The following is a 17,704-nucleotide window of genomic DNA, read 5'->3' on the forward strand; positions in this document are numbered from 1 at the left end:
GCCAAGAGGTCACCAGGCCCCTCTGCCGCTTTGGCAATCTCCACCTACGTCTGGCTCCCACGTTGTTACCTGACCCCCTTCCGGTGCCTGCAGTTCACTCAGGCAGAAGTGGATCCCAACATGCAAGGGAAACGTTTCTCATCTGTGCTTGCTTCTAGATGAGGGCGGTGGCAACGGTTATCCAGCTTCTCGGCTGGACGTTGGTTTGGAGCCCTTGCGGCACCCTGGAGGTACGTTCTCCATGTCCCTTTCCTTGAAACAATACCCACTGACAATGTGGCAACAGCTTAGTCACGTGCAATTTGCCTTAAGATCCTCTCAAGGTCGACGGCTTCCCGACTTCTTGGTCTATTCCTGTCCTCGAGCCTGAGAGCAATCCCACAGGTAAGTCAGTGGGAGGAAGGCGCATCTACCTTTTCATCTTCTTGCCGTCTGACATGCAAGTTGCTCCTTCCGTGGCCAAGGCGCAGACATGGAGAAGAGCAGAGAGGGAACGGGTCAGGCTCAGAGATGTGCTTCGGGGCGCTTTGCCTGGCGAAGCTGTCTTTGCCGGCCCCTCGGAGCCTGAGCTGCTCCCGGTGCCGGCTGCCAAGCCAGCGGGCTTGTTGGGGTTGAGTTTAGAGCTGGTGTGACCTCCAGGGAGCCCCTTCTCCCGGCAGCTCCCTGCGTGGTTCGTTTCGCCCCAGCATGGTGCCATTGCAGGCACGCGGTAACTCCTTGCACCATGCTCCTGAGTGGAAGGGAGAGATGAATGCCGTGGAGTAATCCCGTCTTTGAATTGCACTCGCTGCCACTCTGATCTGAAGAAGTATCTGGAACTGTGTCACGGGAGCTGTTCTGTCCTGCGCTTCTTTGCAGCCATGCCTGTGGGTGACAGTGATCCAGCTTCCCGGCTGGGTTCCAGGACTGAGCCTCTGGGAGATGGCATGGGTACGTCGTCATGGCTTTTTCCTCCCTTTGAGAGCTGCCAGCTCAAAGCCCAAAGGTCAGCCAGCCGGGCGGCTCGGCAGGTGTGAGGACGGAGACGTGCACGTGTGTGCCCTCTCCTTGCGTGATCCCCTTACCGCTTCTGCCGTTCAGTTCTGCCGATGTCGATCACACTAGATGACGGAAGCTTCTCTGCGTGTTTAGTTACAGAAGTGCCCGTAGGGAGGACTCTTCCAGCTCCTCGGCTGGACGCTCCGTTACGAGCCCAGCTGGCATCGCAGGGGTGAGTAGTTCTGTCTCTGCTGAGAGCTGTCACAGGCTGAGCAGTGGGTTTCTGTAATGTATTCATGTGAAACTGAACCAAATACTTTCTGTTAAGGTCCTCCAAGAGCAAAGTCCCAAGCCGAAGGAGGAAAAAAGTCCCCGGAGCCATCTGAAGTCCTGAGGCAGATGCTGGAGGAACTGGAGAGAGGACACGGTGGGTACATTTCACTCTGCCTTAGCCGTGGGACTCGGCGACCGGAGGTTTTAGATACATGTCGGGACACGCTGTAGCCCGCACAGTGGGAAGGGGTCGATCAGAGCCTCGCAGCAGCGATGCTGGGCTTCCCACCTTGCAGGCGGTGGCGAGCCACAGAGACGGTGCAGAGCCTCTGCTGCCAGTTGTGGTTCAAGCCGAGCGCCAGGGGCAGCTGCTGCCCCACTTTTACCAGTACGGCTCAGAGCTGCTTTGTGCAGATGGCGGTAGGCAGATTTGAGCTGCTCCCAGCAGCTCAGGCGTGGCTGTGGTTTGGAGCAGTGACTAGGCGCAGCCCCAAAGCCCAGGCGTTTTTTCTAAACCTGATCGATGTCTTTGAGAAGTGTTGCCTCCTGAAGATGCCATCTCCCTGACGGGGAACGGTTCCATCTGATCCAACTGTCCCGCTTGCTTTCTCAAGAGACGGAACGAGAGGCTGTGCAGAAGGAGGCGTTTCCGGAAGGAAGCGGTGGCTCGCTGCAGTCTCTGCCAAAGGAACGGAGGCGATGCAAGCCACCGGCACGCCAGGTAATTGCTGTCCCCGCTCAGCCGGTGTCACCCATCAGGATTGCTGTGTGCCAGCAGGCTCTTCCCCCGGTGCCCGCTCTTGCACCTCACGTCAGCAGCCAAAGCTGAAAGTGTTTTGGGGTCGAGGCATCTGCAGCACGTTCCGCAGGTGATGGAAATGGGACTCTTAATCGAATGTACCTCCCGCGGTGGCTGCATCCCAGAGTCCCTAGAGGCCCAAGGCCCAAGGGCAGCACAGAGCGGGATCCCTCCCGTGAGCTGAGGTCCAGAGCGATGCCTGACTCCCAGATCGGGCAGGGGCTTCGAGGGAACCTCCCCGTCCTCCTCCATCCTCTGTGCCTGAGCCCTGCTGAGGCTTTACCTGTCGTCTCTGCTTTTTGGCAGCACTGTCAAAGCCGGAGAAGACCACCACGGCGGCGTATATGAATTTTTTCGAACGGACTCAGGTACTGAGCAGTCTTGCTGGGGTCCCTAAGTGGGAGACGCGTCCCAAAACTGGGAGCGGCTGCAAGCAGTGCCCATGCTGGAGAAAAGGCAGAAGGGGAGAACAAGGCTCCGGTGTCTCCTCAGAGGGCCTGACGCCGTCCCCTTGGGGTGTGGGAGCTGGCCCGGCGGGAGGGAGAGTTGGGGTGGCATGCCTGCTGCAGGGATGGTTTGTGTCCGTGTCCCTCGAAGGAGCGACTGGTCAAGCAGCTGCGCTCCCCCCGGGCTCTCCTTCTGGCCTGCCGAGTTTTGTTCGCTGGGACAAACCTGTCCCAAAGGGTGGGAGCGTGCCTCCAGGCACCAGCTCCGGGGGGAAACAGAGAACTTCCCGGCCATATCAAACGTGCTGCAAGCTTACCAGTGGTGCACAGGACGGCCTAACGTTCCAAATTGCTCCTCCAGATGTGGTCGGCGAGAGAACCACAAGTGTTTACAGTCCCCAGAGCAATGCCCAGAGCTCCGCAAGCGTCTTCTGTCCTCAAGACGTGCGAAGGAACTGTATGATAGGCACAGCAGCACTCCTGATTTCCCTGCCACTTGCGATACTGTTGTGCTGTGTCGTGATCCGGCGGCGGAGGAAGAGAAAACAGTGAGTCATTGATTTCCCCCCCACTGCTTCCTTCGATGGCTGCTTGTGGCCACGAAGCCTTTCTAGTCAGGCTGCTGTGGAGTGGCGAGTGAGCGGTTGGCCAGAAAACTCTGCGGAGGTTTCTGCTGCTGTCAGGTGCTTTAATTGGCCTCTTAAGTCCTGGGCCTTCCTCTCGGGAGCCCGCTCTGCCTGGAGCCAGCGTTAGCTCAAAGTGGCCCTGCCCGGACAAGAGCAGCCCCCAGGAGCGACAGGCAGAGGCAAAGCAAGGTCAGGACGAGAAAGCGCGGGGGACGAGATTGCCCTAGACAGCGAGAGGCGCCCTCGCGCCCGCTCCTGACCAGCGAACCTGCCCGGAGGATTCCCCCTGCTTGGTGGTGCCATGAGGTGCAGGCGTCCACCTCGGCCAAGGCGTGCCAGCAGCTCCGCCCGTGGTGGTGAGCCTTGCCAGCTCTGGGCCGTGCTGTGGAGCACAGTCCCTGTGTCCCGTCTGCAGCTGAGGGCCTCAGCGGCCTCCTCTCTCCACAGGCGCCTCTCTGCAGCTTCAGGAGCCCAGCGGGAAAGCGGCGGCTGGCCCTCGCGCCCGGACAGCCGCACCAGCCACACCAGCCGCCCCGGCACCCCTGAGAGCTGGACGCAACGCCAGCAGCCGCCGCTCCAGCCTGCAAAACCGGCGCGCCCGGACAGCCGCACCAGCCACCCAGCCGCCCCGCACCCCTGAGAGCTGGACGCAACGCCAGCAGCCGCCGCTCCAGCCTGCAAAACCGGCGCGCCCTGACAGCCGCACCACCACACCAGCCGCCCGCACCCCTGAGAGCTGGACGCAACGCCAGCAGCCGCCGCTCCGGCTGCAAACCGGCGCGCCCCCCTCCCACGGCCCCCGCGGCCCCCAGCCCGGCTCGGCTCCCAGCTGCTGCGGAACCAGCCAGCGCCTTCCAGCCCCAGCCCCAACCAAAACGCCCCCCCGCCCCCGAGCCCCGTGGTGGGGCTCTACGGCAAGGGCTGAAGGCGGCCCCCGCCAGGGTAGGGGTTGGGGGGGCACTGACCAAACAGCCACCCTTAACCCCCAGCACACTGGCAAAGAAATTAAAAGAAGACGATAAAGCTGATGGATCTTTAGTCTTTCATCTAATGACACACACTAGCAGCAGGTCTAGCATGAAAATACATTCAGGTTCTAAGCTCCCTGCCTTTTCCTTTGCTTACAAGTGTGCAAGAAAGAGCTCCTGAAACAAAATTAATTGGCATCCTTTGGCAATCGTGTAAGTGTTAGTGTCGAAAGCCTGAGGACACCAGACACCTTTTGAACTGAAGGCAGGTGATTTTCTCAGAAAACAGGAATGTCCTGCAGAGGACGTACCCCCGACACACAGCTACAGGGATCAGCCGTTTCTCTCCAAATAGAGAGGGACAGAGCTCTCGCGCAAGTGTCCGGGTGGCACCTAGAGCAAACCCCGCGAGGCACCAGCACTGGCTGCGCCCCATGCCCGGGCGCAGCCGTGGGTGCCCACGGTGTCGGCAGGCAGGAGCCAGGCTCGGGGCTCCTCCGACCGGCAGCGGGGCCCCAAGGGGCTGGGGGAGCCCACAACCATGGCCAGCAACAGACAGCGACACCAACCTGGCCGACGCACGGTGCGGGAGGCGTGATGGGAGCCCGACCTGGCCAGTCTCAAGAGCACCTCCAGGGACACAAGCCTGACAAGCCAATGTCCTGGAGGCCAAACAAAGGGCCTCGCTAATTAATGGGCCCTGGGAGGGGCCTAATTGATGGGCCATCACCAATTGGGGGTGGCCAATTGGGCTTCACCCACAGGCAAGGCACCCTAGGCCAGACTGACTTTTGGTTTGATGCAATCCTCCTGTTGAGAGAACAGCAGGGCTGGAGTCTTTTTTCCCCCTATTTGTCACAGACTCGTTGATAGCGTGCAGGGGACCTAACTTCAGACACCTCAGCTACTGACACCTGCTCCAGCCCCCTCATCACCTCTGTGGCCCTGCTCTGGACCCGCTCAAGCAGGTCCATGTCTGTCTTCTGCTCTTGACCACTGTACACCCACGGATGAAAACCAGGGGAGAACCTCACCTAAAGTCAATGCAATAGAAAAGACCCAGCCTGTCTCTGTACAAAAGACCAAAGCAGAAAGGGGAAACTGGGGAGCACCCTCAGTCACACTGAGTGTGAGAGGTGACGGAAGACGTGGTTGCCAGCTCCCCTTTCACGGCAATTGGTCGGGTTTCCCTCGTGAATTCCTCATGATTGTCCTCCGGGGTCTGTGTCAGGAGATGGGGTGACACCGTATGACATGGGAGCCAGCGCAGGTTAGGGCTGTGAGACTGGGGAGATGCTCGAACACAACGAGTTGGGCACAACCAGGCAAGTCCTTCCTTTTGATTCAGTTTGTGGTAGCGGAGAGACCAGGCACTCTCGGGCACTCAAGTTAATGGAACTTCTGCTCCACTCCACCCAAACCACTCGACCAATTCCTTCTTCCTCTGCCACATGCTTTCAGGGGCAAAAGCCACTTGACTTATCCTAACACATAGTTCACACTCAGATTGACTCGCTCTTTGCAGTCAGTGCTCCCAGCACCTTGAACCATAGAATCATAGAATGGTTTGCATTGGGAGGGACCTTTAAAGGTCATCTAGTCCAACCCCCTGCCATGAGCAGGGCCATCTTCAACTAGATCACGTTGCTCAGAGCCCCGTCCAACCTGACCTTGAATGCTTCCAGGGACGGGGCATCTGCCACCTCTCTGGGCAACCTGTGCCAGTGTTTCACCACCCTCAGCGCAAAAAAATGTCCTGCTTATAGCTAGTCTGAATCTACCCTCTTCTAGTTTAAAACCATTACCCCTTGTCCTGTTGCAACAGGCCCTACTAAAAACTCGGTCCCCATCTTTCTTATAAGCCCCCTTTACGTACTGAAAGGCTGCAATCAGGTCTCCCGGAGCCTTCTCTTCTCCAGGCTGAACAATCGCAGCTCGCTCTGCTTTTCTTCCCAGGAGAAGGTCTCACCAGAGCGGAGTAGAGGGGCAGAATCCCCTCCCTCGACCTGCTGGCCACGCTGCTTTTGATGCAGCCCAGGATACGGGTGGCGTTCTGGGCAGCGAGCGCACGTTGCCGGCTCACGTCCAGCTTTTCGTCCACCGGTACTCCCCGAGTCCTTCTCGGCAGGGCTGCTCTCAATCCCTTCATCCCCCAGCCTGTATTGATACCGGGGCTTGCCGCGACCCAGGTGCAGGACCTTGCACTTGGCCTTGTTGAACCTCACGAGGTTTCACGTGGGCCCGCTTCTCGAGCTTGTCCAGCTCCTCTGGATGGCATCCCGTCCCTCGGGCGTGCTGTCAACCGCACCACTCAGCTTGGTGTCTCCTGCAAACTTGCTGAGGGTGCACTCGATGCCCCTGTCTATGTCGTTGATGAAGATATTAAACAGTACTGGTCCCTGAGGGACACCGCTCGTCACCGATCTCCGTCCGCGCATCGAGCCGTTGAGCACTACCCTCTGGATGCGACCATCCGACCACTTCCTTATCCACCGAACAGTCCGTCCATCAGGTCCAACTGAGAGAGGAGGATGTTGGGGGGACTGTGTCAAAGGCCTTACAGAAGTCCAGACAGATGACATGGGTAGCTCTTCCCTCGTCCACTGATGTAGTCACTCCATCAGCGAAGGCCACTGGGTTGGTCGGGCAGCCTATACCCACCAGCTGCTCTCTCGAGGCTTCCTTTTGCATGTCAAATAATTTAAGAGACTATTTTTTCTGTTTTATTGATTGACTTTGCTCTTTGAGGACCCTGACAGAAAGGATTCCCTTCAATTTCACATGAAGAAGAAATGGAAAAGTAAAGGCTTCATCTTTCCCGTGAAACAAAAGTGACTCGTTAGCCCTGGGGTCCCCAAGGTGCCAAACTGGGCTCCAGCCTGCCAGCTGCCTCCAGGAGGGGATCTTGCACTTGTCTCGACACTGAAATCACTCCTCTTCAGCCTCCTGAGCTGTTGGTAACAGCACCCGAGGAGGTCAGCACTCCCTTGGCTGTGGTTTCCTGCCGTTCTGGGGGACTGTGAGCTCCTCACCGCCCCTCTGACAGTGCCCGGAAAACAGCGCAGAGCTGGGGGCTCAGCCCCGGGTGGGACTGTGTCCCAGCCCTTGGACGGAGCTGCCCGACGGGACGGGCTCCCCAACCGGGAGGGCAGCTCCCCTGGCTGTGCTCCAGTGCCCCTCCACGAGCACCTGAGAGCCATCCCCACGCAGCCTCGGCCTGGCTGTGAGGTCACAGCGGGGCTGTGAGGTCACAGAGCCCCACGATGCCGCGCCAGTCATAAGCACTGACCGCTCAGCCCCCGGCCCAGACTACTGCAGCAGCAGCAGCAGCAGCAGCGGCCACAGCGGCAGCAGCAGCAGCAGCAGCAGCATGGTGCGAGCACAGGGGGCCATGGCCCCTGCCCGCCACCTCCTCCTCCTCCTCCTCCTCCTGGTGGCCCTGCATGCCAGGGCTGCTCCATGGCGAGCGCGGGGAGCAGGTAAGCGGGTGGTGCTGGTGCAGCCTTTCACAGGCCGGTGGGCTCTTCTGCCCGAGGAGCATGGATGATGGTTTTTTTTCCTCCGGTGCTTTCGCGAGGGCTTCCTCTGTGTGCGTGAGAGCTCTCCCGGTAAGAAAGCGCCAGGGGGCCGTACGTTGGTCCATCCGCTCGTCGAGGGGTGTTGCCCATGGCCTGGAAAGAGTGTGTGGAGAGCTGCAAGGAGCCAGCCAAGAGGTCACCAGGCCCCTCTGCCGCTTTGGCAATCTCCACCTACGTCTGGCTCCCACGTTGTTACCTGACCCCCTTCCGGTGCCTGCAGTTCACTCAGGCAGAAGTGGATCCCAACATGCAAGGGAAACGTTTCTCATCTGTGCTTGCTTCTAGATGAGGGCGGTGGCAACGGTTATCCAGCTTCTCGGCTGGACGTTGGTTTGGAGCCCTTGCGGCACCCTGGAGGTACGTTCTCCATGTCCCTTTCCTTGAAACAATACCCACTGACAATGTGGCAACAGCTTAGTCACGTGCAATTTGCCTTAAGATCCTCTCAAGGTCGACGGCTTCCCGACTTCTTGGTCTATTCCTGTCCTCGAGCCTGAGAGCAATCCCACAGGTAAGTCAGTGGGAGGAAGGCGCATCTACCTTTTCATCTTCTTGCCGTCTGACATGCAAGTTGCTCCTTCCGTGGCCAAGGCGCAGACATGGAGAAGAGCAGAGAGGGAACGGGTCAGGCTCAGAGATGTGCTTCGGGGCGCTTTGCCTGGCGAAGCTGTCTTTGCCGGCCCCTCGGAGCCTGAGCTGCTCCCGGTGCCGGCTGCCAAGCCAGCGGGCTTGTTGGGGTTGAGTTTAGAGCTGGTGTGACCTCCAGGGAGCCCCTTCTCCCGGCAGCTCCCTGCGTGGTTCGTTTCGCCCCAGCATGGTGCCATTGCAGGCACGCGGTAACTCCTTGCACCATGCTCCTGAGTGGAAGGGAGAGATGAGTGCCGTGGAGTAATCCCGTCTTTGAATTGCACTCGCTGCCACTCTGATCTGAAGAAGTATCTGGAACTGTGTCACGGGAGCTGTTCTGTCCTGCGCTTCTTTGCAGCCATGCCTGTGGGTGACAGTGATCCAGCTTCCCGGCTGGGTTCCAGGACTGAGCCTCTGGGAGATGGCATGGGTACGTCATCATGGCTTTTTTCCTCCCTTTGAGAGCTGCCAGCTCAAAGCCCAAAGGTCAGCCAGCCGGGCGGCTCGGCAGGTGTGAGGACGGAGACGTGCACGTGTGTGCCCTCTCCTTGCGTGATCCCCTTACCGCTTCTGCGTTCAGTTCTGCCGATGTCGATCACAATAGATGACGGAAGCTTCTCTGCGTGTTTAGTTACAGAAGTGCCCGTAGGGAGGACTCTTCCAGCTCCTCGGCTGGACGCTCCGTTACAGCCCAGCTGGCATCGCAGGGGTGAGTAGTCTGTCTCTGCTGAGAGCTGTCACAGGCTGAGCAGTGGGTTTCTGTAATGTATTCATGTGAAACTGAACCAAATACTTTCTGTTAAGGTCCTCCAAGAGCAAAGTCCCAAGCTGAAGGAGGAAAAAAGTCCCGGAGCCATCTGAAGTCCTGAGGCAGATGCTGGAGGAACTGGAGAGAGGACACGGTGGGTACATTTCACTCTGCTTAGCCGTGGGACTCGGCGACCGGAGGTTTTAGATACATGTCGGACCACGCTGTAGCCCGCACAGTGGGAAGGGGTCGATCAGAGCCTCGCAGCAGCGATGCTGGGCTTCCCACCTTGCAGGCGGTGGCGAGCCACAGAGACGGTGCAGAGCCTCTGCTGCCAGTTGTGGTTCAAGCCGAGCGCCAGGGGCAGCTGCTGCCCCACTTTTACCAGTACGGCTCAGAGCTGCTTTGTGCAGATGGCGGTAGGCAGATTTGAGCTGCTCCCAGCAGCTCAGGCGTGGCTGTGGTTTGGAGCAGTGACTAGGCGCAGCCCAAAAGCCCAGGCGTTTTTTCTAAAGCCTGATCGATGTCTTTGAGAAGTGTTGCCTCCTGAAGATGCCATCTCCCTGACGGGGAACGGTTCCATCTGATCCAACTGTCCCGCTTGCTTTCTCAAGAGACGGAACGAGAGGCTGTGCAGAAGGAGGCGTTTCCGGAAGGAAGCGGTGGCTCGCTGCCAGTCTCTGCCAAAGGAACGGAGGCGATGCAAGCCACCGGCACGCCAGGTAATTGCTGTCCCCCGCTCAGCCGGTGTCACCCATCAGGATTGCTGTGTGCCAGCAGGCTCTTCCCCCGGTGCCCGCTCTTGCACCTCACGTCAGCAGCCAAAGCTGAAAGTGTTTTGGGGTCGAGGCATCTGCAGCACGTTCCGCAGGTGATGGGAAATGGGACTCTTAATCGAATGTACCTCCCGCGGTGGCTGCATCCCAGAGTCCCTAGAGGCCCAAGGCCCAAGGGCAGCACAGAGCGGGATCCCTCCCGTGAGCTGAGGTCCAGAGCGATGCCCTGACTCCCAGATCGGCAGGGGCTTCGAGGGAACCTCCCCGTCCTCCTCCATCCTCTGTGCCTGAGCCCTGCTGAGGCTTTACCTGTCGTCTCTGCTTTTTGGCAGCGCTGTCAAAGCCCGGAGAAGACCACCACGGCGGCGTATATGAATTTTTTCGAACGGACTCAGGTACTGAGCAGTCTTGCTGGGGTCCCTAAGTGGGAGACGCGTCCCAAAACTGGGAGCGGCTGCAAGCAGTGCCCATGCTGGAGAAAAGGCAGAAGGGGAGAACAAGGCTCCGGTGTCTCCTCAGAGGGCCTGACGCCGTCCCCTCGGGTGTGGGAGCTGGCCGGCGGGAGGGAGAGTTGGGGGTGGCATGCCTGCTGCAGGGATGGTTTGTGTCCGTGTCCCTCGAAGGAGCGACTGGTCAAGCAGCTGCGCTCCCCCCGGGCTCTCCTTCTGGCCTGCCGAGTTTTGTTCGCTGGGACAACCTGTCCCAAAGGGTGGGAGCGTGCCTCCAGGCACCAGCTCCGGGGGGAAACAGAGAACTTCCCGGCCATATCAAACGTGCTGCAAGCTTACCAGTGGTGCACAGGACGGCCTAACGTTCCAAATTGCTCCTCCAGATGTGGTCGGCGAGAGAACCACAAGTGTTTACAGTCCCCAGAGCAATGCCCAGAGCTCCGCAAGCGTCTTCTGTCCTCAAGACGTGCGAAGGAACTGTATGATAGGCACAGCAGCACTCCTGATTTCCCTGCCACTTGCGATACTGTTGTGCTGTGTCGTGATCCGGCGGCGGAGGAAGAGAAAACAGTGAGTCATTGATTTTCCCCCCCACTGCTTCCTTCGATGGCTGCTTGTGGCCACGAAGCCTTTCTAGTCAGGCTGCTGTGGAGTGGCGAGTGAGCGGTTGGCCAGAAAACTCTGCGGAGGTTTCTGCTGCTGTCAGGTGCTTTAATTGGCCTCTTAAGTCCTGGGCCTTCCTCTCGGGAGCCCGCTCTGCCTGGAGCCAGCGTTAGCTCAAAGTGGCCCTGCCCGGACAAGAGCAGCCCCAGGAGCGACAGGCAGAGGCAAAGCAAGGTCAGGACGAGAAAGCGCGGGGGACGAGATTGCCCTAGACAGCGAGAGGCGCCCTCGCGCCCGCTCCTGACCAGCGAACCTGCCCGGAGGATTCCCCCTGCTTGGTGGTGCCATGAGGTGCAGGCATCCACCTCAGCCAAGGCGTGCCAGCAGCTCCGCCCGTGGTGGTGAGCCTTGCCAGCTCTGGGCCGTGCTGTGGAGCACAGTCCCTGTGTCCCGTCTGCAGCTGAGGGCCTCAGCGGCCTCCTCTCTCCACAGGCGCCTCTCTGCAGCTTCAGGAGCCCAGCGGGAAAGCGGCGGCTGGCCCTCGCGCCCGGACAGCCGCACCAGCCACACCAGCCGCCCCGGCACCCCTGAGAGCTGGACGCACGCCAGCAGCCCCGCTCCAGCCCGGCCCCCCGGCAGCGCCCAGCCACCCCCGCCCCCCCCGCGGCCCGCCAGCAGCCCCCCGCAAACGCCCCACGCCCACAGCCCACCGCCCCGGCACCCTGAAGCTGGACGCAACGCCAGCCGCCGCTCCGGCCTGCAAAACCGGCGCGCCCGCCCTCCCACGGCCCCGCGGCCCCCCAGCCCGGCTCCGGCTCCCCAGCTGCTGCGGAACCAGCCAGCGCCTTCCAGCCCCAGCCCCAACCAAAACGGCCCCCCCGCCCCCCGAGCCCCGTGGTGGGGCCCTACGGCAAGGGCTGAAGGCGGCCCCCGCCAGGGTAGGGGTTGGGGGGGCACTGACCAAACAGCCACCCTTAACCCCCAGCACACTGGCAAAGAAATTAAAAGACGACGATAAAGCTGATGGATCTTTAGTCTTTCACCTAATGACACACACTAGCAGCAGGTCTAGCATGAAAATACATTCAGGTTCTAAGCTCCCTGCCTTTTCCTTTGCTTACAAGTGTGCAAGAAAGAGCTCCTGAAACAAAATTAATTTGGCATCCTTTGGCAATCGTGTAAGTGTTAGTGTCGAAAGCCTGAGGACACCAGACACCTTTTGAACTGAAGGCAGGTGATTTTCTCAGAAAACACGAATGTCCTGCAGAGGACGACCCCCGACACACAGCTACAGGGATCAGCCGTTTCTCTCCAAATAGAGAGGGACAGAGCTCTCGCGCACAAGTGTCCGGGTGGCACCTAGAGCAAACCCCGCGAGGCACCAGCACTGGCTGCGCCCCATGCCGGGCGCAGCGTGGGTGCCCACGGTGTCGGCAGGCAGGAGCCAGGCACGGGGCTCCTCCGACCGCAGCGGGGCCCCGAGGGGCTGGGGGAGCCCACAAACCATGGCCAGCAACAGACAGCGACACCAACCTGGCCGACGCACGGTGCGGGAGGGGTGATGGGAGCCCGACCTGGCCAGTCTCAAGAGCACCTCCAGGGACACAAGCCTGACAAGCCAATGTCCTGGAGGCCAAACAAAGGCCTCGCTAATTAATGGGCCTGGGAGGGGCCTAATTGATGGGCCATCACCAATTGGGGTGGCCAATTGGGCTTCACCCACAGGCAAGGCACCCTAGGCCAGACTGACTTTTGGTTTGATGCAATCCTCCTGTTGAGAGAACAGCAGGGCTGGAGTCTTTTTTCCCCCTATTTGTCACAGACTCGTTGATAGCGTGCAGGGGACCTAACTTCAGACACCTCAGCTACTGACACCTGCTCCAGCCCCCTCATCACCTCTGTGGCCCTGCTCTGGACCCGCTCAAGCAGGTCCATGTCTGTCTTCTGCTCTTGACCACTGTACACCCCACGGATGAAAACCAGGGGAGAACCTCACCTAAAGTCAATGCAATAGAAAAGACCAGCCTGTCTCTGTACAAAAGACCAAAGCAGAAGAGGGAAACTGGGGAGCACCCTCAGTCACCACTGAGTGTGAGAGGTGACGGAAGACGTGGTTGCCAGCTCCCCTTTCACGGCAATTGGTCGGGTTTCCCTCGTGAATTCCTCATGATTGTCCTCCGGGTCTGTGTCAGGAGATGGGGTGACACCGTATGACATGGGAGCCAGCGCAGGTTAGGGCTGTGAGACTGGGGAGATGCTCGAACACAACGAGTTGGGCACAACCAGGCAAGTCCTTCCTTTTGATTCAGTTTGTGGTAGCGGAGAGACCAGGCACTCTCGGGCACTCAAGTTAATGGAACTTCTGCTCCACTCCACCCAAAACCACTCCGACCAATTCTTCTTCCTCTGCCACATGCTTTCAGGGGCAAAAGCCACTTGACTTATCCTAACACATATTCACACTCAGATTGACTCGCTCTTTGCAGTCAGTGCTCCCAGCACCTTGAATCATAGAATCATAGAATGGTTTGCATTGGGAGGGACCTTTAAAGGTCATCTAGTCCAACCGCCCCTGCCATGAGCCAGGGCCATCTTCAACTAGATCACGTTGCTCAGAGCCCCGTCCAACCTGACCTTGAATGCTTCCAGGGACGGGGCATCTGCACCTCTCTGGGCAACCTGTGCCAGTGTTTCGCCACCCTCAGCGCAAAAAAAATGTCCTGCTTATAGCTAGTCTGAATCTACCCTCTTCTAGTTTAAAACCATTACCCCTTGTCCTGTTGCAACAGGCCCTACTAAAAACTCGGTCCCCATCTTTCTTATAAGCCCCCTTTACGTACTGAAAGGCTGCAATCAGGTCTCCCGGAGCCTTCTCTTCTCCAGGCTGAACAACCGCAGCTCGCTCTGCTTTTCTTCCCAGGAGAAGGTCTCACCAGAGCGGAGTAGAGGGGCAGAATCCCCTCCCTCGACCTGCTGGCCACGCTGCTTTTGATGCAGCCCAGGATACGGGTGGCGTTCTGGGCAGCGAGCGCACGTTGCCGGCTCACGTCCAGCTTTTCGTCCACCAGTACTCCCGAGTCCTTCTCGGCAGGGCTGCTCTCAATCCCTTCATCCCCCAGCCTGTATTGATACCGGGGCTTGCCGCGACCCAGGTGCAGGACCTTGCACTTGGCCTTGTTGAACCTCACGAGGTTCACGTGGGCCCGCTTCTCGAGCTTGTCCAGCTCCTCTGGATGGCATCCCGTCCTCGGGCGTGCTGTCAACCGCACCACTCAGCTTGGTGTCTCCTGCAAACTTGCTGAGGGTGCACTCGATGCCCCTGTCTATGTCGTTGATGAAGATATTAAACAGTACTGGTCCCCTGAGGGACACCGCTCGTCACCGATCTCCGTCCGCGCATCGAGCCGTTGAGCACTACCCTCTGGATGCGACCATCCGACCACTTCCTTATCCACCGAACAGTCCGTCCATCAGGTCCAACTGAGAGAGGAGGATGTTGGGGGGGACTGTGTCAAAGGCCTTACAGAAGTCCAGACAGATGACATGGGTAGCTCTTCCCTCGTCCACTGATGTAAGTCACTCCATCAGCGAAGGCCACTGGGTTGGTCGGGCAGCCTATACCCACCAGCTGCTCTCTCGAGGCTTCCTTTTGCATGTCAAATATTTAAGAGACTATTTTTACTGTTTTAATTGATTGACTTTGCTCTTTGAGGACCCTGACAGAAAGGATTCCTTCAATTTCACATGAAGAAGAAATGGAAAAGTAAAGGCTTTCATCTTTCCCGTGAAACAAAAGTGACTCGTTAGCCCTGGGGTCCCCCAAGGTGCCAAACTGGGCTCCAGCCTGCCAGCTGCCTCCAGGAGGGGATCTTGCACTTGTCTCGACACTGAAATCACTCCCTCTTCAGCCTCCTGAGCTGTTGGTAACAGCACCGAGGAGGTCAGCACTCCCTTGGCTGTGGTTTCCTGCCGTTCTGGGGGACTGTGAGCTCCTCACCGCCCCTCTGACAGTGCCCGGAAAACAGCGCAGAGCTGGGGGCTCAGCCCGGGTGGGACTGTGTCCAGCCCTTGGACGGAGCTGCCCGACGGGACGGGCTCCCAACCGGGAGGCAGCTCCCTGGCTGTGCTCCAGTGCCCCTCACGAGCACCTGAGAGCATCCCCACGCAGCCTCGGCCTGGCTGTGAGGTCACAGCGGGGCTGTGAGGTCACAGAGCCCCACGATGCCGCGCCAGTCATAAGCACTGACCGCTCAGCCCCCGGCCCAGACTACTGCAGCAGCAGCAGCAGCAGCAGCAGCAGCAGCAGCAGCAGCAGCAGCAGCAGCATGGTGCGAGCACAGGGGGCCATGGCCCTGCCCGCCACCTCCTCCTCCTCCTCCTGGTGGCCCTGCATGCCAGGGCTGCTCCATTGGCGAGCGCGGGGAGCAGGTAAGCGGGTGGTGCTGGTTGCAGCCTTTCACAGGCCGGTGGGCTCTTCTGCCCGAGGAGCATGGATGATGGTTTTTTTTTCCTCGGTGCTTTTCGCGAGGGCTTCCTCTGTGTGCGTGAGAGCTCTCCGGTAAGAAAGCGCCAGGGGCCGTACGTTGGTCCATCCGCTTCCTCGAGGGGTGTTGCCCATGGCCTGGAAAGAGTGTGTGTGGAGAGCTGCAAGGAGCCAGCCAAGAGGTCACCAGGCCCTCTGCGCTTTGGCAATCTCCACCTACGTCTGGCTCCCACGTTGTTACCTGACCCCCTTCCGGTGCCTGCAGTTCACATCAGGCAGAAGTGGATCCCAACAATGCAAGGGAAACGTTTCTCATTCTGTGCTTGCTTCCTAGATGAGGGGTCGGTGGCAACGGTTTATCCAGTTCTCGGCTGGACGTTGGTTTGGAAGCCCTGCGGCACCCTGGAGGTACGTTCTCCATGTCCCTTTCCTTGAAACAATACCCACTGACAATGTGGCAACAGCTTAGTCACGTGCAATTTGCCTTAAGATCCTCTCAAGGTCGACGGCTTCCCGACTTCTTGGTCTATTCCTGTCCTCGAGCCTGAGAGCAATCCCACAGGTAAGTCAGTGGGAGGAAGGCGCATCTACCTTTTCATCTTCTTGCCGTCTGACATGCAAGTTGCTCCTTCCGTGGCCAAGGCGCAGACATGGAGAAGAGCAGAGAGGGAACGGGTCAGGCTCAGAGATGTGCTTCGGGGCGCTTTGCCTGGCGAAGCTGTCTTTGCCGGCCCCTCGGAGCCTGAGCTGCTCCCGGTGCCGGCTGCCAAGCCAGCGGGCTTGTTGGGGTTGAGTTTAGAGCTGGTGTGAGCTCCAGGGAGCCCCTTCTCCCGGCAGCTCCCTGCGTGGTTCGTTTTGCCCCAGCATGGTGCCATTGCAGGCACGCGGTAACTCCTTGCACCATGCTCCTGAGTGGAAGGGAGAGATGAGTGCCGTGGAGTAATCCCGTCTTTGAATTGCACTCGCTGCCACTCTGATCTGAAGAAGTATCTGGAACTGTGTCACGGGAGCTGTTCTGTCCTGCGCTTCTTTGCAGCCATGCCTGTGGGTGACAGTGATCCAGCTTCCCGGCTGGGTTCCAGGACTGAGCCTCTGGGAGATGGCATGGGTACGTCATCATGGCTTTTTCCTCCCTTTGAGAGCTGCCAGCTCAAAGCCCAAAGGTCAGCCAGCCGGGCGGCTCGGCAGGTGTGAGGACGGAGACGTGCACGTGTGTGCCCTCTCCTTGCGTGATCCCCTTACCGCTTCTGCCGTTCAGTTCTGCCGATGTCGATCACATAGATGACGGAAGCTTCTCTGCGTGTTTAGTTACAGAAGTGCCCGTAGGGAGGACTCTTCCAGCTCCTCGGCTGGACGCTCCTTACAGCCCAGCTGGCATCGCAGGGGTGAGTAGTCTGTCTCTGCTGAGAGCTGTCACAGGCTGAGCAGTGGGTTTCTGTAATGTTCATGTGAAACTGAACCAAATACTTTCTGTTAAGGTCCTCCAAGAGCAAAGTCCCAAGCCGAAGGAGGAAAAAAGTCCCCGGAGCCATCTGAAGTCCTGAGGCAGATGCTGGAGGAATGGAGAGAGGACACGGTTGGGTACATTTCACACTGCCTTTAGCCGTGGGACTCGGCGACCGGAGGTTTTAGATACATGTTGGGACACGCTGTAGCCTGCACAGTGGGAAGGGGTCGATCAGAGCCTCGCAGCAGCGATGCTGGGCTCCCACTTGCAGGCGGTGGCGAGCCACAGAGACGGTGCAGAGCCTCTGCTGCCAGTTGGGGTTCCAGCCGAGCGCCAGGGGCAGCTGCTGCCCCACTTTTACCAGTACGGCTCAGAGCTGCTTTGTGCAGATGGCGGTAGGCAGATTTGAGCTGCTCCCAGCAGCTCAGGCGTGGCTGTGGTTTGGAGCAGTGACTAGGCGCAGCCCCAAAAGCCCAGGCGTTTTTTCTAAACCTGATCGATGTCTTTGAGAAGTGTTGCCTCCTGAAGATGCCATCTCCCTGACGGGGAACGGTTCCATCTGATCCAACTGTCCCGCTTGCTTTCTCAAGAGTCGGAACGAGAGGCTGTGCAGAAGGAGGCGTTTCCGGAAGGAAGCGGTGGCTCGCTGCCAGTCTCTGCCAAAGGAACGGAGGCGATGCAAGCCACCGGCACGCCAGGTAATTGCTGTCCCCCGCTCAGCCGGTGTCACCCATCAGGATGCTGTGTGCCAGCAGGCTCTTCCCCGGTGCCCGCTCTTGCACCTCACGTCAGCAGCCAAAGCTGAAAGTGTTTTGGGGTCGAGGCATCTGCAGCACGTTCCGCAGGTGATGGGAAATGGGACTCTTAATCGAATGTACCTCCCGCGGTGGCTGCATCCCAGAG

The 17,704-nt window shown here is 59.1% G+C and overlaps 2 long non-coding RNA genes across 3 annotated transcripts; both read left to right on the forward strand.

The window, feature by feature from the left end:
- Window positions 1-916: 916 nt before the first annotated feature.
- Window positions 917-16,899, forward strand: LOC127021377 (uncharacterized). 2 transcript variants are annotated; one of them, XR_007767207.1, is made up of 3 exons: window positions 917-930; window positions 8,927-9,004; window positions 16,833-16,899. It is a non-coding gene; the product is annotated as an uncharacterized LOC127021377 (long non-coding RNA). The 2 variants fall into 2 exon arrangements; XR_007767206.1 differs by lacking the exon at window positions 917-930 and adding an exon at window positions 8,712-8,725.
- LOC127021382 (uncharacterized) lies at window positions 9,145-10,208 on the forward strand. Its single transcript, XR_007767213.1, has 3 exons — window positions 9,145-9,197; window positions 9,658-9,765; window positions 10,152-10,208. It is a non-coding gene; the product is annotated as an uncharacterized LOC127021382 (long non-coding RNA).
- Window positions 16,900-17,704: the final 805 nt, after the last annotated feature.

Source organism: Gymnogyps californianus, chromosome 13 (genome assembly GCF_018139145.2).
Source record: "Gymnogyps californianus isolate 813 chromosome 13, ASM1813914v2, whole genome shotgun sequence".
NCBI classification, from domain to species: Eukaryota; Metazoa; Chordata; class Aves; order Accipitriformes; family Cathartidae; genus Gymnogyps; species Gymnogyps californianus.